The sequence below is a fragment of the Stenella coeruleoalba genome, assembly GCF_951394435.1.
Source record: "Stenella coeruleoalba genome assembly, chromosome: 16".
NCBI lineage: Eukaryota > Metazoa > Chordata > Mammalia > Artiodactyla > Delphinidae > Stenella > Stenella coeruleoalba.
The window spans coordinates 47,470,204-47,495,147 of NC_137162.1; the positions used below are offsets into that span (position 1 = coordinate 47,470,204).

Consider the following 24,944-nt stretch of genomic DNA (forward strand, 5'->3'; position numbering starts at 1 on the left):
TTCTCCCCATCCAATGGCCTCCTACCCACTCCCCAGTCCTCCTCACGCCAAGCCCTATGCTCTCACAGCACTGGGTTCTGCCTCTAGGGCCACCGTTCCACATGGTAATGTAACACATCTGACCACATGTCTGGTCCCTGCAGATGGTCAGGAACGGTGTCACAGTCTGCATGGTCACAATGTCCAGCATGGGCCCTGGCACAGGGTGGTGTTCTGGGTAAGCACTTGCCTGACTTAAGCAAGGTGTTCCAGTCATCCTTGCTGGGTGACAAACCATCACAGATATGGTAGCATAAAACAATAATTTTATTATGCTCATGGACGCTGTGGGTCTGGAATTCAGTCACAGCACAGTAGGATGGCTTGTCTTGTTTCCACGAGGTCTGCGGTCTCTGCCGGGAAGCCGAGTTCAGGTGGGGGTGACTTGAAGGTGGGAGGCTGGAATCACCTGATGATCTCTTCACTCAACTCCTACATGTGGTCTCTCCATGTCACTGGGCTTCCTAACAAGATGGAGGTCTCAGGATAGTCAGACTCCTTACACGGCAGCTCTGGCCTCCAGCATTAGTGTTCCAGTGGAGAAGGAAGAAGATACACTGCCTTTTCTCCATTCTAGGTTTTTCACAGGCCCATCCGATTCAAGAGAAGACATGAACCCTGACCATGTGAAGGTGGCAAAGTCACCTTGTAGAAGAGCATGTAGGATGTATAGTATTATTACACCCTTCTTGGTAAATGCGATCTGCCACAAAATGACTAGCAGAGAAATTGAAATATATAGACTCGACTGAATTTTTCGTTTCTTTCCCTCTACAGAATCCACTTGCCCCCAACCCCCTTTATCCCCACCTCCAAAATCAGATTTTCAGCACAGGGAGGAAGGAAAGCATCAATAGGCTTATGCAGCTGAGCCCATGCACGGCTCCAGAAATATGCTAAAACAAAATTCCTTTGCAAGCACATATCCTCGTGCATATTTAAAGTATGACATCCCAGATCCTGTGACAAAAAAAATATGTCTCCATCTTTCCTACAAAGTAGTTTCCGGAATCAGACTGGTTTTTGATCTAAGTTTGCAAACTGCAAGAACATTAGGTCCTAATCTCCATCAACAAATTCCTTCCAGCCAAGAACTCCCAGGTTCCACTTTGTTCATTTCTGTAGGAATTTGGACAAGCTAAAAGAGATACTGTTTTTCAACTCAGGATCTCCATCCCATCCAAGTGGAATGAATGTCAGGTTTAAAAGGAGGCAGGGGGATGGTGGTAATTTCTTTAAAGGCGTGTAATAAGAAGGAAGGAACACAGAACATCTAAGAATAAATAATGATAGAATGCTGGATGTTGAAAAGTGTGTTTGTTTATTGAACAATTTTAAAGAAATTAAAAATGCCACTGGTCTTATTCTTTAATTAAAGATGAGCCCACGAGGTTGGGGATGTCGAGGTTGGCTGAAAACAGGGATGAACTGACCTCAGTCTAAACAGAAGGAAAAATAGTGTAAGCACCGAAAAAAAAAAGCATTTGATTATTTTTCTTTAAATGTAAATAGTATTTTTGGCCAGTAGAGAGTTGAGGACAGGCTAAACCTGCCTTTGCTGCCTTTAGTAAATAAAACCCTGTTTAAGACACAGGGTAGACTCACCAGCAATTTAGTCTCGTTTCAAAGTTGTTTGACTTATTTTAGTCTTGCCTGTCATTTAAACCGGTCTGGGACCTTTGGGTAACATCTGGAAGGCACGTATGCCAGCAAATGTCAAAAAGAACATTTTAATATCAATCCTCTAGAATAAGCGAAGGGAAGAGAGGCATTCTTCAGAAATGATGGAAAGATCAAAAAGATCATTTTATTGGTTTGGAGAGCAGCCTAACCTCGAATGCATCTTGTGATGCTGATGTAATGTGATCAAGAGGTACGTTTCTCTAGCTTCCCTCCACGCTGTACCATCGCTGTCAACAAATGAGTTTGTGGAAGACATGAGGTTATCTCTCATTTATGAGAGCACCCACGGTGATTGGGTCGGTCTTTGGTTTTTCTGGGATTTCTTGAAGGACAGCACTACCATTTAGCTCAGCCAATGGAGCACAAAAGGAGGGGGTCTCGATAAACCTGGGGTCTAGGAACGGAAGCTGATTGAGCATATGGCATGTCCTGCTCTTGGTGAATCTTCTTCCAGCAGCCTTTGTAATCTGTCCTTCAGTTTGTACTTGAATACCTGCTGAGATGGGGAACCCACTGCCACCTAAAATCTCCCTATTCCATTAGGAGTCTTTGCTGGTCAGCTCTCCCTAATACTAAGCAGGAATATCAGCCCCTCCAACAAGTCCCCATCAGTTGTTGGACAAAATAAAAGAAAGAAATCAAGCTGAGCTTTTTCTCACTTGCACGCTCTGGTCATGCTGTTCTCCCTGGACTTTTGTAAAAGGAGACCAAGACAGTAAAACAGATGGTGAGCATTGCCTGTGGGTCATTCTCCATGTGGGTGTTTCTCTGCTAAGGCACCAGAGCTTGCAGGACCAGCACATGGGGATTGCCTTAACCGAGATGCAGGACAAGTACAGGGTGCTATGAGTATAAGATGTGCGGTCTGGAGTGAGTCAGCCTGTACCTCGCTTATTGTATTATTCGTTTAGGAGAACCATGCAAGTGCCACAGGACATGGAAAGGCTTCCCCACACACTGCTGCTTTGCTGAAGAACAGTGAAGTGGATACTTGGGGGAAATTAGGAATGGCATTTAGTTTTTTTATGTTTGAGAATGCTTTCACTCTTCAGATCTTGCAGGACTTTGTAGGACTCTGTACAGATGCTTCTCTTACTTTGTAGAAATGGAAGCCATGGCAGAGTCTTGGCAAAAGAGTGACAAAACCCAGAGCACGGTGAGAGGATTACTCTTAGTACTGTTGAATTTTCAAAGCGTACCTCCAATGCAAAAACATTGAGTGCCAAAGCTTTATTCATCAATTTAACAAATATTTATGGAACACCTATTATGCACCAGATATTAATTGTCCTCAAGGTTGGGGACAGGGCAGGGAACCAATCAGACATGTCTTTATCATCTTGAGGCTCAGCATCTACCTGGGGGAAGCAGCAACAAATGAATGGTGATGTGTTTTATAAGCACACACAGCAGGCTGAGGGAGAAGGAGAGGAGGGAGAATGCGAGGACCTCTTTAGAGAGGACATTCAGCTGGGAGATGCTAGGAGGAGAGCATCTCAGCAGGTCCCTTCAGAGGGATGGCAAGTGCAAAAGTCCTGTGGCAGCAACATGCTGGGCTGTCAAGGACCAGCAGCAAAGAAACCAGTTGTTACGGAGGAAAGCGAGCAAGAGGGAAGATGATGGCGAGAAGGTCAGACAGGTAGTGAGGCTCTGATGACACAGGGCTTTGGAAGCCATTGTGCAGATGTTACTCTGGTTTTGTAGGATGGAGACCATTGAGATTCTTGACAGAAGACCCATATGACCTGTCTTGCATTGTGAAAAAATTACTCTGCATGAGAAAAATTGAGTTTAGGGAAGCCAGGAGGAAACAATTCTATTTCAATAATCCAGGCAGGAGATGATGGTGGCCCAGACCAGTCCAGGCTGGGCCATCTTCAGCTGCAAATCTGTGAGGGTAAATATGTCTAGCTGAGCCCACTGTCCCCTGAATGCAGAGTCCTAAAGAGGAAGGTGAGAAAGGATACAGTTTAGGCAGCTGCAAGGGCTGCCACAGCTCCTGTTTACCATTAAGTCCAGATTTGGCTTTTCAATACTAATTTCCACCAAGAGGCATCAGGACCCTTGTCCTCAAATCTTAGGGCAGGAAAAGTTTTAATGAATATGGAAGATGTTGGTAATGAGGATAAATAAGTTTGCTTTCAAAACATGACAGTAAGATCACAGTTGAAAGGACAAAGGAACAACTTTGAAGAGATCACATCCACCAAGATGAGCATAAAAAAGAAAATAATGATGAAAATTACCTTAAACAGGTTGATTTTGTGGAAGACCATGAATTCACAGCAATACTCAAAAGAGGAAAGCTAACATAAATGTATGCAAAAAAAGAACCTATATATTAGGATTTGTTTACTTTTATTGCTTTTAATGAGTAGAAAAGTATTTGTAGTTTTCTGTGATATTTACAAAGTACAGAATTATATTTCTCACTCTCTCTGTAGATAAGAAAGAATAAACACAGGGAACTATAAATAAACTAAAATAATTCCCCAAACATGGGTTCTGCATCACGTAATAAGCAGATGGAGGAAAAATCAAGCAATTGATTGCTTTTGTGGTCCTACACAGCAAGCAATTAAACCGAGAATCCCACAGAGTGTTCCAAGATGATTAATTAGCCAAATGTTGCACACACCCCCATCTCTCATCCTAGCGTATGGAACCTTGAGATGGCTATACTAATTATAATGCAATATTGATAAGGCATGCATAAGTTTCCAATTAATATCTATAGACTAGGCCAATTTATCATAATGACAGGACAATAGCTTAGGTATTGCCAACCATAAGAAAGTTTCAGAAATACATCATTTCTGGGAATGACACCAAGTTTCAAAAAATTAAATCTTTGAATTTAGATTTTGAAAGGAAGGGACTTAGAAGTCTGGATATAACAAATAGAAGTTCATTATCAAAAGGAACTCAGCCAGTGATTTGGTTTAGATCACTTTAGACTACACAAACATGTCCTAGATCAGAATGCTGTGTGTACGTGTAGTTTAGGGTCTCTTAAGATTATTAGTATCCGATAGAATTACTGAAACCCTATGTGGGTATAAAAATGAAACCTTAGGAATATTATAAATAAAGATAAAAATTTCTTTTCAATGCAGGGAATTTATAATTGTATGACCATTTTTACATATTAATGATTTTGTTCACATTTATGTCTTAAAAAGACTACTAGTGAGGATAGCCTAGGTTATGCTGTGATTATAAATAATCTCAAAATCCTAATAACTTGACACAATAAAGATTAATATTAATACATAGCTAAAATGACACTCAGGGAGTATCAACCTGGTTAGAAATATTAAGATGCATGTCTCGTTTCTCTGTAATAGTTCCTTTCCTGCTAAGTAACTTAGATAACACAGAAGCAAATAACACAAAGTACTTAGCCTGATGGATCATCAAATCATGATTCGAAATGATCCTATTATATTGGGGAATGGTCTCAAGATGAAATAAAGTATATCCACTGAGAGCCTTTAACCAGTGGACAGGGCCACTGTGTCTTCTTTACTCATTTCTTTTACAATCTGCTTCATGGCCTGTAGAAGAGCCACAAATCTATGTTCCTTCTCTGCTGTTGAAGTATAGACAGTCAGGCCCCAGAACTTGTCTTCTGTAAGGACACCTGGCCATCTTGCAGTGTGTGTGTGTATGTGTGTGTGTGTACACACCTGTACATGTTTCAGCTTCTTTATCTTAAAATGAATGAGTGAGTTAAATCAGCCTCACGCTCTTTCCTAGTTGTCTTCAGTGCAGATGGAGAGAGTTGAGGTCACCCTTCAGCCTTGGAGAACCAAAACGAATTCTCTGTTCCAGTTTAGATCACAGACGCCTGCCTTTTGTCAATCTTGGGATGCATGCCCAACCACTAATAAAGGCTTTTTGTTTCAATTTTCATCTATTTTTGCCTACTGGACAGAACCCTGGATAAGTCTTGGGCTTCAATTCCCAATAGGTCCAGATGGAATATAAGCTCAGAGTGTGATGTGTCTGCTGGGAAAACTAATGTTGTCTCAGGTGGCATTGCTAGAATTGTGCAGAGTCCAGAAAAGAGCAGTGATGACCTTATTTGGCAATGGTAAGACTATTGCTTCTGAGCTCCTCACTAAAAGGAAGTGATACAGAGAGTGGCGATCAGTACAGTGAGAAATGAAGGCCATGTCAGTGGCATTGGAGGTACCTGAGGCTATGTAGCCTGGACTGAAAGGAGACATGCTGATGGCCTCAGTCATTTGAATGGTCTTGGAAGAGAGTACGTGGACAGAGCCAGCTCCATTTAAGGGCAGAGAGTAATCCTGGGAATTGGCTATGCCAAGAACACAGGTATAGAGCAAGAAAGAATTTTCCAAATGGGCTGTCTCAGCATGGAATTTTCAGGCTCATGAAGTAGTGAGACGCCAACATTGGAAGTGGCCAAAGAGAGGCTTTTTTTTTTTTTTTTTTTTTGCGGTACGCGGGCCTCTCACCGCTGCGGCCTCTCCCGTTGCAGAGCACAGGCTCCGGACGCGCAGGCTCAGCGGCCATGGCTCACAGGCCCAGCCGCTCTGCGGCACGTGGGATCCTCCCGGACCGGGGCACGAACCCGCGTCCCCTGCATCGGCAGGCGGACTCTCAACCACTGCGCCACCAGGGAAGCCCCAAAGAGAGGCTTGATAGTCATTTGTTAGGATTGATACCAAGGATCCTAACTTAGGATAAGTTAAACTAGTGGCCTTCAATTCATTTCTCACCAACACTCCATAATCCTGAGTCTGGCCAACCGAAAGATAAAAGCTCCCAGGTTAGCCAGATCGAACTCTTTATCTAATCAAGAGAGTTTGGGTCTATACGGTCAACAAAATTAATGTTTGCCAGTATCTTGTTCTCCTCTAATTTCACATACACAGAGAATTGTAAGTTCTATTCCTTGGAGTTAGATATGGCCATGTAACTAGTTCATACCAAAGAAATGGAAATGAAAATGATGGGCCAAACTTTGAGGCAAAGCAGTTAACTACAGATGTTTGATCTTCTGACTCTTTCTTCATCTGCAACCGTGAAGAGTGTTGAGATGGAGAGGCCAAAAGAAGGAAACCATGTGATCTGCTAAATACAGAGGAGAGCTGCCCTAGAGAGCCACCTAGATCTACAGCAAACTTCATAAGAGTGAGAAACTGACTGAGATTTTTTAGATGATTTGTTATTGCAGCAAAATTTAGCCTATCTTGACTGATACACTTTGGGAACACAGGGCATGTGAGTTTCTAATAGGAAAGGAACTAGAGAAGCTGGAAGGAGGTCTGGTGAGACAGATAAAAGGGAAAGCCACACTCAGTTCTCCTGGGACTGTAACTTTTCATGGAACATGGGAGCATTATACACATTTCTGAAGTTCCCTCTGAGGCCCAAAATGCACTTTTTAACTGTTAAATGAGGAATATCTGACATGAAATTTTTGGGACAAAGAAGGCTCTGAATAGTGAAATGAAGTTAAACTTGGCTTCTGGAGTTGCCACCTTGGCTCTGGGCAAAGACCAAAGACTTCTTCTCTTTTGTGAGAAAAAACCAACCTCACTGTGTCTGTAATCACAGCACATCTGGGGCTACATGGAATCCGCTGATTTTATAAACTAATTCCTGCCAAAGAATCCAAACTAGCCTTAGTTTATAGGTGTAGAAACTGAGGTCCCTCAGGTTCCAGTGACCTTGAAACTGGGTCCTTTGGGTTTCCGTCTTTTCACCAGGCCAGGTGATTGCACAGTGTAAGTATTTCTTCAAAGGAGAATCAAACAAAACCCCCAGACTCCGTGTCGACAGCCCTGGGCTGGAGAGGAAAGCAGCGCTCCTCACAGAAGTTCGGTTTACAGCAGGGCTCCCCCTTGGCCCCAAGACTGCTTTGATCACCATGAAGTTTCCACAAACACAGAATGAATGAGGAAGAAGATGGTTATGCTTTTAACCTGATCGACACTGATGAGAAATGAGGCATATACCGTCTTTCCTGTAGCGTCCCGCTTCAGACAGCTGTCACCTTTCCCTTTAGGGTATAGGCTTAAAATGTTTGTATATTTTGTTTGCTTTTTAACACTTCTCATCACATAATTAAGATATGATAGCGAAAGTCACTTATGACTCACTGATACGGTTCAGTAGAATACAAGGCCAGAAAGCAGCCTGCCTGCCTTCAAATCCCAGCTCCCTGCTTCTAATTTTCTGACTGTGTGGCTTTGGGCAAATTACTTAACCACTCTGCACTTCAATTTCCTCATCAGTTAAATGGGTATCATAATAGTATCTACCTCATAAGGCAGTTATGAGGTGAAATGTGTTAATATATGTGAAGCATTTGGAGAAGTGCTTGGCATATGATAAGTATTCAAGAAGTAGTATTTATGTTTTCCTAAGTTCTTGGCTGGCAGCCAACCAAATTCCAAGAACTGTGAAGTCTCTGTGTGCTCAAGTCTATGGGGCTTTAATATAAGGTAACTCAGGGGTCTCCCCTAAAGGCCCCTAAAAGTCCATCAGAAAAAAACTAGACTAAGCAAAAATTCAACGAATATTATTAGGAAGTTAAGAATGGTCAATAGACAGGAAGCTAACAACATCTGCTAAAGTTACAGGGCCACATGATCACCTTTGGCTATAGGATGCTGGGAAAAAAGAATTCTTTTAAATGGCCAGTGAGGCAAAAGCAGACACCTACAGGGGCTTTCTGGCAAGTTTTGCTTTCCTGCTCTAAGCGCTGCACCTTCTTTCTTGTCTCATCTTCTTCCTCCCTCTCAGAAAGCAAGATTGTCTGCTTCCAGTTAGGAAAGGCCACAAGAATTTCAGACACCTTGGTGCTGACAGTCCCAAGCCTCTGAACCAAGACCCAGGGCACGAGGAAAGAAAAAAACCCCACCCAACTGTAGGAGGTTTCGATGCTAGTCTTGAGTGGGTTTTGTTATTTGTAAGTTATCAGTTTTGTCCATCAAATTGGCAAAATTTTAAAAGAATCATGTCCAGTGTTGTGTGAGATGTGGGTAAACACCACTTCATGCTCTACTGATGAGAGTGAAGATGGACCCAATATTTTTGAAGGATATTTTAAAAAATCTTTAGGATGACACGCGTTTATTTTGACAAGGTAATTCTGCTTCAGGGTGTTTCACCTTTGGAAATGATCCAGTGATCATAAAAATGTGTACATATGGGGAATTTTATTAAATGATACTTATAGTAGCAAAAAATCAGGAGTGGTGCATGTCTTCAGCAAAGAGCTGGGGCAGTAGGGAGAGCTACATCCTGCAGTGGTACCGCGCAGACTGCTGGAGCTCTGCGTGGGTTCATGGCCGTGCTTTACTAAGTTCAAAATTCAAGTGATGGTAGAAAGTTTAAACTTGATGATGTTTTTTAGGATTTCATGTTTATGATAGCATTACTTTATGTAAGGCAGCTCTATAAAATAAAGTAACTTACTTTATTTTCCTTATTATTGTCTATCTGTATAGTTTATAATCTATGTGGTACTCAAAATATATAACTATGCTTAGATCCTTATTCTAAAGTTTATGCTTTAAATTTATTTACTTATTTTTAAATTTTCATTGGAGTATAGTTGCTTTACAATGTTGTGTTCGTTTCTGCTGTACAGCAAAGTAAATCAGCTATACGTATACATATGTCCCCTCTTCTGGGACAAGGTTGATGCTAAAAGCAGATTGCAAACTGGAGTCAATAGGGAAATGGGTTTTGTTTTTCTTTTGATTTGAATTTTTGCTGTTTTGGAAGATTTTCTTTATCACCAGTTTAGAAAAATCTTTGTATTTTTATCGATTAAAAATAAAGTATGCCTCTGGTGAGGATTATATCAACTCAATAAATATTTGAATGCTCAAAAAAAAATTCAACTGATGAAACAGTGTGTTTTGTAGGATCCCATTTGGGTGAATATCCGTCATATATTAAACGTAAATATGTATTTTGAAAGTGTTTGGGATTATATAAACCTAATTGCTATAGTTGCTATCACAGACTTCTAGAAGTTTTGAGGAAATTTTTCTTTTTAACTCTCAGAATCGTTAGACATCTTCTTTACAATTCATTACCATTTTAATCAGGAAAACGTAAGCACAGCCATTTTTGGAGGGGGAGAAGGGAAATAAAGACGGCCTCCCCACTGAGAGCCTCCCTGACTCAGTGGTGTAGAGGGCAGAGAGCTGAGTGTTGGCTCAGAGCAGGTGTGCTCATTTTAAAGTCACGAGGCCAGATAGCCAACCAGGCATCTCATGAGTGCCAGATCAGGACTAGCCATTTGAAACTCAAGTCATCACTTTTGGAAGGTTTCCTATTATTCAGCTGGATGCATTTGGATAATGACCCTGCGTAGGGTCAACTCGTTCATTTACTTAGAGATACTTTTTATAACTACTTGCTCTTGGAGTGTTCCTCAGGAAATCACGTAACTGAAAGTGAGACGTCCTTTTCTAAGATTTACTAAGGCTTTTATGACTAATGTGAGCATTTAGTAACACCTATTTTAGATTTTCCAGCCTAGAATTATTACTATAACAGAAAATCCTGGGCCTTTAATGCACTTTGTCTCTTGATAAAGTAAATCCCAATTCATGTCTTCAATCATTAATTCTCCAAATATTCTTCTAGTTTGCTTTTGTGCCTGACATTGTTAGGAGATGCCATGGTTGAATTATGTCCCCCCAAAATTCATATGTTGAAGTCCTAACTCCAAGCACCTCAGAATAAGACCTTATTTGGATAAGGACTTTACAGAGGTCATCAGTTAAGGTAAGGTCATTAGAATGGGCCCTAATGTGACTGCTATCCTTATAAAAAGGCGAAATTTAGAGACAGACATACCTATAGGGAAAATGCCATGTGAACATGAAGATGGCCATCAACAAGCCAAGGAGAGAGGCCTGGAATCAACCTTGGCCATACCTTGATTTCAGTCTTCTAACCTCCAGAACTGTGAAACAATACATCTTTGTTGTTTAAGCCACTCGGTTTGTGACGCTTTGTTATGGAAGCCCTGAGAAACCAATACAGGTTGTAAACAAACCAGGTGTGGGTCTCACCCTCAGGAACCTCCCTGTACGGGGCGGGGCGGGGGGATAGGGGTGAGGGAGAAGATAGCAACCTGATCTGCGCATGATGAAACTTACCAGGGGTGGAGGGGCAGGCAGGTGATTTGCTCTTCAGGCAGGTGTCATGGTCAAACAGCTGTCCAGCCTTCTACAGGATGGAATCTGGGTTTCAGTCTGGCCACACATGTATGGGTATTACTCTTAAACTAAAAGGCAGTGAAGACCACCTTCACTCCAGGCTTCAGAGAGTAAAACCTTGAAAACATCATCACTTCATGATTAAACGTTACATTGAGACAAATATTATTCGTCGACGATTGGGTGAAGGATTTAGCCAGATCAGCATGGAACAACTTCTTTGGGCCCCCTTCCTTCGAGCTCCTTTCATATACCTATACTTCACAGTTAGAGCACAGGCACACGTAAAGCAAATGCAAATACACCCAGGGAAAGTTCCAGTCGCTGTCCCTGTGAGGATACTAATAAAGGACACTGTCCCCTGTCCTGCACAGTGAGTGCTCAGTTACAGGCCAAAGGGACATGAGTCTCAAGTCCCGGCAGCATAAACTGAGTATGCCTCCTGGGTAGCTGTCACAGTTTGTTTATACTAAGGGCACTGTAAGTCATGTTGCATGATCGTGTTTTCCTCCTCCTATGGGCTGCTTGGAACCTCAGAAACACAATTAAGAGCCCCCTGGCAAGAGTATGGGAACTTGAAGGGCACATTCATATTATTTCCATCCTCCTAATCCACAAATGACTTTTATTTTAACCCATATCAATTTTCATAAACGCCTCCTCTAATTGTTCATGTGAAAAGGGGCCATAATATTTAAAATTAAATAGACAAGTTAATTGACTTTGGTCACCACTCAAAAATAGTTTGTTCAGTTATTAAAAATGATACAGCACCATGGGTAAGTATTTATATTTAATATTTTGTGTATTTCTTTTAATGTTAAGAAAAGGAAAACCCATTAAGAAAAGGAAACTCCAGTGCGAACTTCTTTTTCCAGCAATGTCCCCATCAGCCTTTGATGTGAAACAGACTAGGAGTGGGTCCAGGAGCCCCAGAGAACAATTCTGGTGACACTCCAGGGAGTGGAACCAGACTGCAGTCAGGGGCATTTCTGAGCCCAGAGCAAGGGCATCTGGCAAAATGGCCTCACCTCTGTCTCCAAAAGGCTCATCTCATTATAGGATCAGGCTCTTCCAAGTTAAGGATTTTATCATCAAAGTCATTCCCAGGGATTTGCAAACTAAAAAGACTAGTCGCCCCCATCCCCACCCTAAGATACAATGATGAGGCAGAAGCAGAATAACTGCAGGAGACACTTCCACCAAAAGGGGATGCAACTGAAATGGAGCCACATCACAACTACTGCCATCCAGCTGGGCTCCTACAGACCCCGTGCTGTGGGGTCAGGGACATCCCTCTTTAGAGGCTGGTTCTTTTTCCTGGAAGTGGCTCCTAGTTCACTGCTCTCGCAAGCTCTTGGGCCCACTCTCTTTGAGATTCTTCCTTTTCTATAAGAAATGGCCATGTTTGCAGCAGAGTAGCTTTCTCAGCCTGATTCGTGCCTGGAGACTTCTGGGGACCCAGAGGTCTTTGTGCAAATTTCACAATCTTAGTCCCTGCCGTGGCAGTGCCGTCATTTAGATCCCCTGAATCAATCTCCTCAATGAGGCAAAAAAATAGATACAATTCAAGGAACATCTTTTCAGATGTAATGCTGAGCTAGCACAGAATAATACTAAATTTGTTATGATTTATTAGAATAAATACTAAAGTTATTGGAATAAATACTAAATAAAAAAGAGAATACTAAATTTTAAAAACAAAATGAGGCTCAGCATCTTGGAAAGAGCTCATACAGTGAAGAGTACTAAAACTCATGTTTCATTAGCTTCACAGTAAATCTTCTTCTCGCAAGTAGTAAACCCAGAAGAAGTGAATTAAGGATATCATTTTAGATGACATAAAGATATTAATAAACTTTAGACATTCTTAAATATGCATATTGAAATAGCTAAGGTGACCATTAAGAGAGTGTATACCCTTACAACAAGTAGAGTGAAGACAGTGGAATCAGATTTTAAGGCATTCCATCCAAAGTAAGGCACAAAAGGAGAACACAAAAGAGAAAAAAGAACGAGATAAATAGAAATTGCATAGTGAGATTGCAGGCATAAATCCTAATAGTACTAGATATACATGGACAAAAATCTTGCTTAAAATATGAGGACCATCAGTCTGAGAAAAAGAAAACACAAATCCAACCAAATAATGTTTATAACAGATAACTGTAAAACCTAAAGACACAGAATATTTAAATTAAAAATGGAATAAAATGTGTTAGGGAAAGGAAAACCTGGAGAGAAAATTCTAAACTTACATACTACCAATAGCAACCTCAAATATATACAAAGCAAGAATTGGCAGAACCATGAGAAATGGACTAATCTACCTTATTAAAGGAATACTTTAACACATCTTTTAAATAATTGATACAACAAGCAGCTATCATACCTAACAAATAGGGAATGTACACTTTTCTCACATAGGAAACATTTATAAAATCTGACCACATATTGATAATAGAGCTATCCTCAACAAACTTCAAAAAATTTGTATCATATAGACCCCATATTCAGCTCACAATGTAATTAAGTTAGAAATAAAGACAAAAAAGATAACTTAAAATATATTTTAAAATTATAAAGACATATTTGTAAAGAATTCATGGGAAGAAAAATAAAGGTAAAAATGAGAAAATATTTATAAGCGAATATAATTAAAAATACTGTGTATGACCTTCATGGTACTTAGAGGAAAATTTATAGCCTGAAATACTTATGGTAGAAAAGAAGGCTCAAAATTAATGACTTAAACATCCAAAATATGAAATTAGAAAAATAACAGCAAAGAATACGGAAGGAAGAAAACAAATTTCTGCCCATAAAGCCCCCAGTGTGGCATTTTGTTATGGCAGCCCTAGCAAACTAACACAGCTATGTAGTGTAATTCTTATGGTGGAGTCAGTCAAAAACGTTAGACAGTCACCGGCTTACATTATCTCTAAGAGCCCCTTAAAGTTTAAAACTCCTCGAAGGTTGGAAAGAATAAAGGCCTCTTCTTCAGTCTGAAGAGACTCTTCCCTAGGGGTCTTCATTACCCATCAACATCTGCCGTGAGCGTGCCCCATGCAATGCCCGCAAGGTCGAACTGAGGTGTGCAGTAGGCCTCAGAGCATCTTTGAAAGCCTGTAACTAAGGCTCTCTTTATGAAGATGGAAACACACAAAGCGTATGGGAACTAGCCACAGGGGCCCAGGGCCAGTCAGCGCTTGGCAGCGAAGGACTGAAAAAGAACCGGACTTTTGAAACGTTTAGGGTCAGGTTCTCCTCTGAGGCAGTAGGTGTTTCTGGTTGCTGCTCCATTTCCTCCCATCAGTGCACCCCTGAACACCATCCCAACATAAAGGAGGGTGAGTCCTGCCCAAGCAGGGCAGGCCCCATCCTGGCTGGAGCTTCGGCACGCTCGCCGCAGGGAATTCCAGAGGTGAGTCTGTAAACGCAGTCCCCAGAGCGCCATTTGATGAGAACCTCCCCTGGGCAGGTTTGCTTGGAGTATCCAAGAGTCTCACTCCCCTAGTCGCTGAGTAACCACCAATGCCTGCTGCTAAAGAGGTTTCTGTGTCCAAAAATAATCTCTAAATGACAGTTAGCATGACCCTGCCATGATCCATCCCCTCCAAATAAGTGAAAGGCAGCTAATGCCCAAATCCTGGCACAGACACAGAGCGGGTCTTGGAAGAGGAGGTGACTGTGACTTCAGTCCTTGGCAGAAGGCTGCAGACTGGATGGGAAGCCAGGCCAGCGGCAGGAGCATGGACACAGGACGCCTGACATGGGCATTTCCTTCTGCTGGGGCTAGGGAACAGTCCCAAGCCCCTCTGCCGTTCTGCATAGAGCTTTGGATATCTGTCACCTGAATTGGCCACACCATCATCCCTGGATATCACCGGGGTTTCACTTTTCCAAGATCTTCCTAGTGTGTACTTGAGCCCCAAGAAGCATTCGCCTGGTTAATGGAGCTGACCCCTGATTGTGAGAAGAGCCTGACTTGGACCTCTCCCTGACCCTGGGAAGAGACCAAAAATCCCTGCCCATCACCCCACCTTACACATATTTTCGCTCAAGGCTGATTCTTAGGACTAGAGATGTATTACCTGTGCTGAGAGAGGGATGCTGTTGGCCTCTGCATGCTAGCTTTCTTCACAATCATTTTCTCAACCATTCAGGGCTCTTGATCTGGAGCACTTTGAGGGTGGGAGGAGATGGAGGATGGAGTCTGCAATGGAACAAGAAGAGGTTATTCAGCATTCTCAGTGTGTAGTTTATCTTTCCAACAACCCTGGGAGTGACAATTAATGTACACACTTTGCAGATGAGGAAACTAAGTCCTACGGGTCAAATAACTTGCTCCAGTTCACCACGGTTTTGTGAGTCATTCAAACACAGTTCATTTTGGTTGGGATCTATGATCTTTGCATTCTCCCTCATGCTGAAGCTGGAAAATATATGTAATTGGTCCTGAGAGGGGCAGATAGGAATAGAGTGGGGGCCCAAGGATGAAGATGATGGGAAGTCTTCAGGGGCTTCCCCAGAGCAATGAGGGGGAGCCCAAATGGCAGGTCCACAGCCAACTGCAGGTTCACGCAGTCAGTTCTGACCTTGAAGCAGCCACCCTTCATTCCACTTTAGAGGTGGAGTCATGTGATGGAAAGCTCAGTGCCCAGGGGTTGGGTCCAGCAACACGACTCACTGGCTGAGTGACTCTGGGCCAGTCATTGGACCTTTCAATGCCTGTTTCCTCCTTCTCTATCGCTCACCACTTCTGGGAGGATTCAGCCCCACGCTGGGCATCCCTCCCCCTCACCCCACACATGTAGATGGCATGTGTGTGCTGGCTTCTCACCCTCTGCTCAGGACATTTGGAGGTGTTGAAGGCAAATGGAAAATGTATGCTCTCTCCACAGAGCTCTCCTTGTTTAAATGAACTGAATCTTTATTTTTCTTTTTCAAGCAAAGAGGTTTTCATTAATTTGTGCCAGACCATTTAATATATTCTTAGGTTTCTACGGTGCTCTTGTTTCACTTAATTTTCTGGATTTCCAAGAAAGTTTCAGGACCTGGTTTGGTGAAAGACTTTGAAGGGACTGAGAGGATAAGAAAAATGAGAAGCAATTTCTTCATAGCAAGACTTCTCAGTGTAAAGATCTCACCAAGAAATAAGGACAATTGGGTATAGGTAGGGGTTTTCCTTAAAAATCTTGATCTTGGTTCTTTCTGGCAAAGTAAGATGGGTAGGAAATCAAGCCAGAAATTCAAAGACACAATGCATAGCTTTGTTTGATTTAATTTGGTTTATTTATCAGCAGTTAAAGCCATGGATAGTGGGGAAAAATTTGCTTTTGAAGAACTATTCACTGTAACCCACCTGAAAACTACCTAGAAATGTCAGAAACCCAGTGGGGTGGTTTTTCCACTGAGCACCAAGCTTACGTGTCTGGGACTGTTCTTCCTGTTCTACAGCTGAGAACACTGAAGTACAGGGAGCTCTGGTGATTTGCCTGAGATCTCAGAGCATGTGAGAGGAATCTAGTGGACCTCGAAGATTCCAAATGCTTTCATTGCAGCTGGTTGTGGGAAGGGGGAAAGATGGAGGGGGGAGCAGAGAAAGGGAAAGAGAGGGAAGGAGAGGGAGAGAAGGAAGGGAGGGGGAGAAAAAGGAGGGAGGGGAAGAGAGAGGGAAGACGGGAGAAAGATAAGAGACCGATGGAATCCAACTGTGCTGGGATGCAGAGGGAACTCAGGGAGCCTTAGCTTTCCCTTCCCAATAGTTGCCTTACAAGGTTGCTTCAGAGAATAAACTATAAAATGGTGAAGTGATGTAGCCCGTTGCAGAGAAATGCTTCCCTGTGCAGACTTGAGGTAGGGCAGTAAGCTTGGCAGTCCTCCAGCTGTGTGACCTGGAGCAAGTTTTTGCCCTTCTCTCCGAGGATCAGTTTCCTCACCCATGAAATGGGGCTAAGAATAGCCTCGACCTTAGAAATGATGTGCTAAGAAGCTGACACTTACTGGGTGACCCATCAGAAATACATCCATACCTGTGATTAAGGCTACGATGCCTATTGAGAATTTAAACATACAACGCAAATAAACATTATTGTCACGATTTGCATGAGATAGATGTATACAAGGAAGCAGCTGTATTTTAGTCTAGGAAATAAGGAGACTATTGACCAGAGGACAAGGGAGAGGGTGTCACTGTTTCATGGACAGTGGCCATCAACACCTCTGGCAGAGGCAGGCACAGCTTGGGAACCCTGGGAGCTCTCAGAAGCCACTGCTGGAAATTTCCCCCACCTGGCCTGGGCCTGCTCACCTTCTCCTTCAGGAAGGGCTGCCAGATAATTTAAAAGGATGCCTAGTTAAATTTGATTTCAGATAAGTAATGAATACTTTTTTAGTTGAAATATGGCTCATGCAATATTTGGGATATCTTTCCAGTAAAAATTTGGCATTTATCTGAAATTCAAATGTAACCAAAACATCTTATCTTTTTATTTGCTAAATGTAGAAACCCAGCCTCCAGGGAGAAAAGCAGCTTCCTATTCCATTGACTTTTTGTTATAATTTCTTTTCTGATTATGAAAATAATACGTGCCTCTTGTAACGTCTAGGAAATACTAAAGTACATGGAAAAGAAAATAATAATTCATTTTGTAATACTATGAGCTAATGTTTGAAAGTCTCCAATACTTGAAAATATTTGAAAATTGTGGCCTATTTCCTTGTAGTCTACCCAGTTGAGATGATATTTTACGTATGGACTTTATATTTCTTTGGTCTAACATTATACATAATCTCCCTGTCACCAACTGTCTTCTCCATTGAGTTTTGTTATGCAGCATAACCACCTTTCCTTCTTGCTGAAGTGGGTGGTTTCCAATGTGCATATCTGTACATAACACTCTGTCCACACGTCTTCAAATAATCTCTCAAGTGGCTTTTTAAATTATTCCAAGATATATATGTATATATATAAAATCATGGCAATTTGAAAGTGATAACATTTAATATCTCACGGCGACTTTTTTCTAAAGCTCTCATGGGTGTAGTCAAAGCTTCCCTCCCAAGGCCAGCTGAGCAACCCTGCAGAAGTTCCACCTGCTCCCACAAGATGATGTTCCACTGGGAGTGGGGAAAGCCAGTGCCAGCCTTTGTTCCTCCCTGAGCCCACAAGCACTCGATTCTGCAGAAGATCATTGGCTTGAAAAACACAAAATTAAGATCTCCAAGATGGCGCCTTGTTTTCCAAGGTGGGGAGAATAGACTTTATGTGTCTTCCACCTAACAGGCTGGGACACTCGAAGAAGAGTTCACCTCCCTTTTGAGACAGTCCTCAGACTAGTGGTTCTCAACCCCAGCTATACACTCAAATCACCGAGGAGGTTTTAAAGCTGCCAGACCTCCCAGCCCCACCCCAGCCTAGTCAATACTGACTGACCTCTGGGGCAGGGGTCTCAGGATCAACAGCTCTTTCTAGAGTTTCCTGTGTGACTGCAGTGGACAGTTGGGGTCGAAGACACCTGTGTTAGACTTTGATGCTATCACTCACAGGGAGTCAAACCAGAGGAGGCTGGACAACAGAAGGATGCTGGGGACCTACCCAGAGCTGGGGCCTCAAGGTCACCATGCCCTTGAGTCCACCCATGTAAGGAGCCTGTCTGCTGGTCTCAGCAGGCACAGCTTCTCTTCAGGGCCTCCACCAGAATCTTCCTTGTGCTGGGAAAGTGGCCTGGTCCTCCTGAGGCCTAGCTCAAGTGCCACCACTTTCCCCAGGTAGCTCCTCCCTCCCACCCCACCCCTAAGCCTCCCCATCCCAGCAAGCAGTTAGCATGGCCTTTGCTGAGCCCCTCCTGTCCCCAGCACTCAGCTCAAAGCTGGGCCATGGAATAGAGCTGAGGCTGCTTCTCTTTTATCACTTGGCGGGCCTCTCCCCACTTCATCTGAAGAGACAGCTTCAAGGATCAGGGCACGCAGCTTCCCCTGAGGATGGAGGGGTCTGTTTTCTGAATTGCAGACGTCATTTCTGGGCTAACTTTTGCTCTGTGGGAAGCCAGAGCCATTCGTCTGATCATTCAGTGTCTTTTGCAGCAGGGACACCAACCCATCCTAGGATGGTGCGCACTAGACAAGAGGGGGACTTTATGACTGTTGCCAGGGGCCAGGCCCAGGGAAGCCGGGGTTCCCAGAGGATGCTGTCAGGGGCTGTCTTAGTCAGTTCCGACTGCTTTAACAAAACACCATGGACTGGGACGCTTAAACAAGAGACATGTATTTCTCGAAGTTCTGGAGGCATGGAAGTTCAAGATCAGGATGGTTGGGTTGTGGTGAAAACTCTCTTCCTGGTTAACAGACACCTGTCCTCTTGCTGAGTTCTCACACACTGGAGAGAGAATAAGCTTTGGTCTCCCCTTGTAAGAACACTGAGCCCATCATGGGGGTGCCACCCTGTGACCTCATTGAAATCTAATTACCTCCCAAAGTCCTCACCTCTAAATACCATCACATTGGGGGTTAGGGCTTCAAGATATGGATTTTAGGGGGACACATTCAGTCCATAGCAGGGAACATAGGAGAAGTTAACAGGGGAGAACCAAAACATCTCAGGAGAACAGCCACAGGTTTGGGAAACGGCAAGCCATGTAGATGGTCCCTCACCAGGCAGGGTTGCTGGGGTGAGCATGCCATGATGATGGGAGTTGGAGTAAGGCAGGGGCAGCCCCTTGCACCTCTCATCTGGGACCTCCCGAGTTATGTGAGGAGATGAGAGAGGACAGAAGGGCAGCCTCTCATTTGGGGGAGTGAGGGGCCGTAGGGGCTGTCACTTACTGGGTTCCTTAATGATACCTCCCAGGAAGGTCCAACTCCCCCTGTCTGCCATACCTATTTGCCAATCAGGAAACATGTAATGAGTGCCAGTTATGCCCCAGGCTCTGTATAGTGAGCAGGACATGCAAGTTTTCTTCCTTGTGAAACTCACACTCCTGAGGGGAGGAAAGGCATCACAGTCACACAGGTGCACAGGCCTAAATGTGAGGTGTGCACATCTTCATCCCTTCCAGCTGCGTTCACCCAATGGGGCACCAGGCGGGACTGAAGGTGGAGGAAGGAGGGAAGTGGGCTCTGGTTCCCCTGGCTCCCTGCCTGCTGCACACCTGGGCTGCTGCATCCTCTATAGAAGGCTCTGCTCCTGTCCCCCCACACACACCCTGCCCCACCGCCAGCTGCATCTGAGAACCCCGGACCAAGAGAGATAGAGTTCCCCCAGCATAATTTAGCCCTGCTAGCTCAGAGGACCGCCCCACCCCTCAAGGCTTCCCCTAACCCTGGCCCACATCTTGTAGGCAGTCCCTTCATTGAACCCTCATCAAATTACCCAATTTAAATATACCATCTGTTTCCTGCTGGGATCCTGCCCGACCCAGTGACCTAGTCTGGGAGGTCAGGGAAGCTTTCAGAGAAAAGGATGTTTGAGCTGAGCTCTGAAGGATGAAATTCCAATTGCTCTTAAGGGGTGGATCCAACATGTGTGTTTGGTCAGTAAGGGGGAGGTCCTGGTAAGCTCGAGGCTACAGTGAGGGGGGTTGCAGGGGGCAGCAGAGGACCCCATGAAGCCCTCCCCATCTTAGCCGCGACTGGCCAGGGCATCACTGAGCCTGGTCGCAGCTGTAAGGAAAAAAGGGCAGCAACTCTCATTCCTGAAGCATCACTGCAGACGCCAAGAGTGTCTGGATCCCCACACCTTCCATACAGGTAGACCCAGAGGAGGCCAATGTCTGGTGCTCTGGGTTATGAGGGATGCTCTCTGAAAGGCCAAGGCAAGCAACAGGACAGCGTGAACTCAAATTTGGGGGACGCTGTGGGAAGCTCTGAAGCCCTTGCATGGATTTAAGTTTGCCCCCCTGAGTTGGTACCTCGGTCAGGTGTGAGTTAGAACTAGTCACATAGACACGTATTCCAAAGTCCATTTCATCATCCTAAAGTTTCGTTATCTCGGTGTATCAGTTTCCAAGGGCTGCTGTGTAACAAATTACCACAAATTCTGTGGCTTAAAACTATGGACGCTTATTCTCTCACAGTCCCTGAAGCTAGAAGTCTGAAATCAAGGAGCCCTCGGGCCTTGGGGCCTTGCTGCTTCTGGAGGCTGAAGGGGAATATTCGTTCCTTGCCCTCCTCAACTTCAGGTGGCTGCCGGCTTCCTCGGTTTGTGCCAATCACTGCAGTCTTCGAGGTCAACGTTCTGCTCAGTCTTCAAGGCCAACATTCTGCTCAGTCTTCAAGGCCAACATTCTGCTCAGTCTTCACATCACTTTCTCCTCTGTGTGCGAAAAATCTCTCCCTGCTGTCCAGCCCAGGTTGACAGAAAACAGCTGCCTTCCACTGCAGCTGCTGTTCCGCAGGGCGATGGATTATTGAGTGGGGGAGGCCTCCCAATCCGGAGAGCTTCTGAACCGTAGAATGGCTGTTCTCTGGGAAGTCCTTTCTCTGGAAATCTTGACCAGTCCGTGAGATTTCTAGTGGTCAGAGGACTTAGCCGTGGCTCTGTAGCCAGAGGGTTGAGGCCGTGATACGGTGACCTTGCAAAATTCACGACAATTCCTTGAATTATAAAAACTACTATCAAGATTGCCCTTGATACATTCTGTCACCATTTAGACAGGGAATGTAAAAAGAATAAAAATAACCCGATGAATTCAGGATGGTGGAAAATGTCATTACTGGTCATTAAAATTACAGGAAGCCTTGCTGACTCTCGCTCCCTCCCCAAGACTAACATGAGAACATGTTTTTTCTTCTGATGCAATAATTAAGTTTGCCCAAGAAAACATCTCTCTGTGCACACCTCAGGGCAGGGATAAATGAAGCCTTTAACTGATAAATGTGATCATCTCAGTTACTAAACTCTCTGGGCAGACAGGCTTCCCGGGTGGATTGACTGAGCAGTGATGTGGGGGGGATTCGGGGCGGGGGGCTCTGGAGAAGGGGTTAGAGATTCCTGAGGCCCAGAAAGACTGACTTTGTTAAGAAATGGAAGAGGGTTGGGGATGACCTCTGTAGCTAGTGACAGCCACAGTTCTAGAACCAGAGCCTGAGGCCAAGATGCCAAGATGGAAATAACAGCTCGAAGTTTCATCAGCTGCCAACGGGATAAAGAGACACATTCTCCCACACGGAGCACAGACCAGGCGAGGGCCCTGTGCAGACACTGCAGATACACGGAGAGCAAACACAGTCCTCCCTGCCCGCACTGAGGTCTCATTGAATGGGGAAAAACAGATCTCAATCTAGGGGTCTCCCAGGGCACTCAGGAAACTGACCAGGACTGAGGGTCAGGTGGAGGATGCTCAGACTTGAGCGAAATAAAACTGGGCAGGAGTCCAGGGACTGTGGATCCATACACCAGGACAGAAACAGACAATTACTCAGTTGCAAAACATGCAAATGAGTAAAAAAAGAAAAAAACAGGTTTAGCCTCATTAGCTATCAATGAAACAGTAAGTAAAAGCCTCCTAATGAATGATTTCTCTCCTCTGGAGGAATACTCAAAGGATGGGCAGTGTGTAATGAAGTGGGTCCTCCCTGCCCTGTGGGTAGAAGCGTAAACAGGAATGACCCTTTTGAAAAACAATTTGGCATCCTGTGCCGGCCCACGTGTATATTGTGACTCATTCTTTCCACCTTTGGGAATCTACTCTAAGAAACATTTCACCATACCAGAGGCTTAACGCTCAAAGGTATATACTGCAATGTTATTTACAAGAGCCGTAAGCAGAAGCCAAATTCTCCTCCTACAAGCACAGATAAACAGCTTTTATGTCCCAGAATAGGCATACACACAACAGAATATTATTAGACCATTAAAATGAAATTAATAAAGAGATCAAAAATTTCAGTGAAACAATAAGTGAAATACATAAGATAGGAAATCATATTCATCTTTGGTAGCAATTATGTAAAAGTAAAATGTTGCATCAAAAAAAAAGGAAAGAAATTTTTTAAGTGTTCAAATTGTGGTACTACAAAAAGCGTTTTTCTTTTTTTTCCCAGTATTTCCAAATTGTCTATAATGCGTATATTTTATAATAGAAAGAGCTTTTTTTTTTTTTTTTTAAGGAAGAGGTTAACTCTATTTTAGTTGCTAAATGGAAGCCATGGTCAATTATCGTGGTCACTCTCCTTGTCACTGATATACTCCCTTCACTCACATACACACACAAACACACAAACTTTTTATAAGCAGGATGTGTGTGTGCAGTTACTCTGATTGAGGGGGTAGGGCGACAGCCGTACATGGTAGTTTCATCCTGTCTTTCTCTGGAAAACACACAAACGCGCAATCTGACAGGCCCCTCTCTGGGACCAGGGCAGGTCTTTGTGGAATGGTGGACCTGAAAGAGATTTTTATGCTACTGGGACTAGAGAAAAGATGCTTAAACCTTGTATTAGTTATCTATTGCTGTATAACAAATTACCCACAAACTTAAAATAGCAATCAATTATTACCGTACCATTTCTGTGACCCTGGATTCAGCCATGCCTTTTCTGCTTCTGACTCAAGGTATCCCACGAGGCTGCAATCCAAGTGTCCTGTCGGCCTGGGCTGTTGTCATCTCAAGGCTCACCTGGGGAAGATTCACTCATGGGGTTGTTGGCAGGATTTGGTTCCTCACTGGCTGTTGGCTGGAGACACCAGTTCCCTGCCGGATGGGCCCCTCCCTAGGGCCACTCACAACATGGCTGTGATTTCCTCAGATGGAGGGCTCCTGAGAGTGACGTACTAGAAGGTGAGCAGGACAGAAACCAGTCTTTGTAACCTAATCTCGGAAATGACTCCCGTCACATTTGCCATTTTCTATTCAATACAAGCAAGTTTCTAGGTCCAGCCCACATTCAAGGGGAGGGGATCCGACAAAGACATGAATACTAGGAGGCCAGGTGCGTTGGGCTATCTTAGAGCTGCCAATCACAAACCTCATAAACAAACATTCTTTCCACATCTATGCTGTTTCTGTACTATATTAAAGTGAATTCAATGCACATCACTGCTCTTTTTCAACACCTTTCCCATTCAGTTCTCGCATCACAGGCATTGGTCTCCTGGCAGATTTTCAAGGATTAATATCCCTGAGTTCTTGCAAGTTTGAAAATATAGGATACTACTTAGGAGAGCAAGATCTGGCCTCAGACTCCTGTGTTCGAATCCTGGTTCTGCCATTTCAAGCTATGTGAACTTGGGAAGTTTATTTAATCTCCCTAGGTGTCAGGAACCTCATCTTTAAAATGTGGCTAATAATGGTACCTATCTTATGGGGTTTTTGAGATATTTAGATGAGATTATATGTGTAAACACTCACACAGGGTCTGGAATTCAGAAATATTGCCCATGGTATCATCATTATTATTTACTTTTAAATGCCAGCATAACTTGGTTAAATTCTTAAGTATTGTTTTATTCTCTAAAGATTATTATATTGCCTTCTAATTTTGAAAGATTCTGCTGTGAAAACTGCTAGCAATTATTATGGAAATTTCTTTCCTTGTAGATGAGTTGTTTTTTTAAAAACCTGCGCATCCATTGAGTTTTTTCTTTGCATTCTAACTCCAGTGTCTCTATAGGAATGTCTCTCATTTTTAATTGTTCTATAACAATTTTTCTAAGTCATGAAATTTCAGGTAAATGTAGATCTTCCTTTATTTGAGAAAGGTTTCTTCACTATATTTTTATTTTTCAATTATATTTCTTCTGCTATTGTCTTGAGGAAAATAAATTATTTATATATTAGACAATATTTATCTGTCTTTCAACTCTCACTTTCTTCTAATCTATTTTAGCTCTTTATTTTTTCATTTCATTTTGCTTCATTTCCTCAATTCAGTCCTTGTCACTGCCTATATATTCAACAGTATCCAGTCTCCTTTTTGATGACTCTCATGTAACTTTTTTTTCTATAAAGTTTTTAATCTTATTGCTATAGGCTCATATTTTTAAAAATCTTTCATTGCTCT

General features: G+C 43.3%; 1 long non-coding RNA gene across 2 annotated transcripts in view; it reads right to left on the bottom strand.

The window, feature by feature from the left end:
• Positions 1-1,390: 1,390 nt before the first annotated feature.
• The window catches only part of LOC307174868, a 34,609-nt gene continuing 11,055 nt past the window's right edge, over positions 1,391-24,944 (bottom strand). Inside the window, exons 1-3 of one of the 2 annotated variants that reach the window (XR_013824190.1) lie at positions 23,447-23,792; positions 15,035-15,156; positions 1,391-1,478 (exon numbers count right to left, since the gene is read on the bottom strand). This is a non-coding gene — a long non-coding RNA (uncharacterized lncRNA). Of the gene's footprint in view, positions 1,479-15,034; positions 15,157-23,446; positions 23,793-24,944 lie in introns of those variants that run through there. The other variant, XR_013824189.1, reaches the window with a different exon arrangement.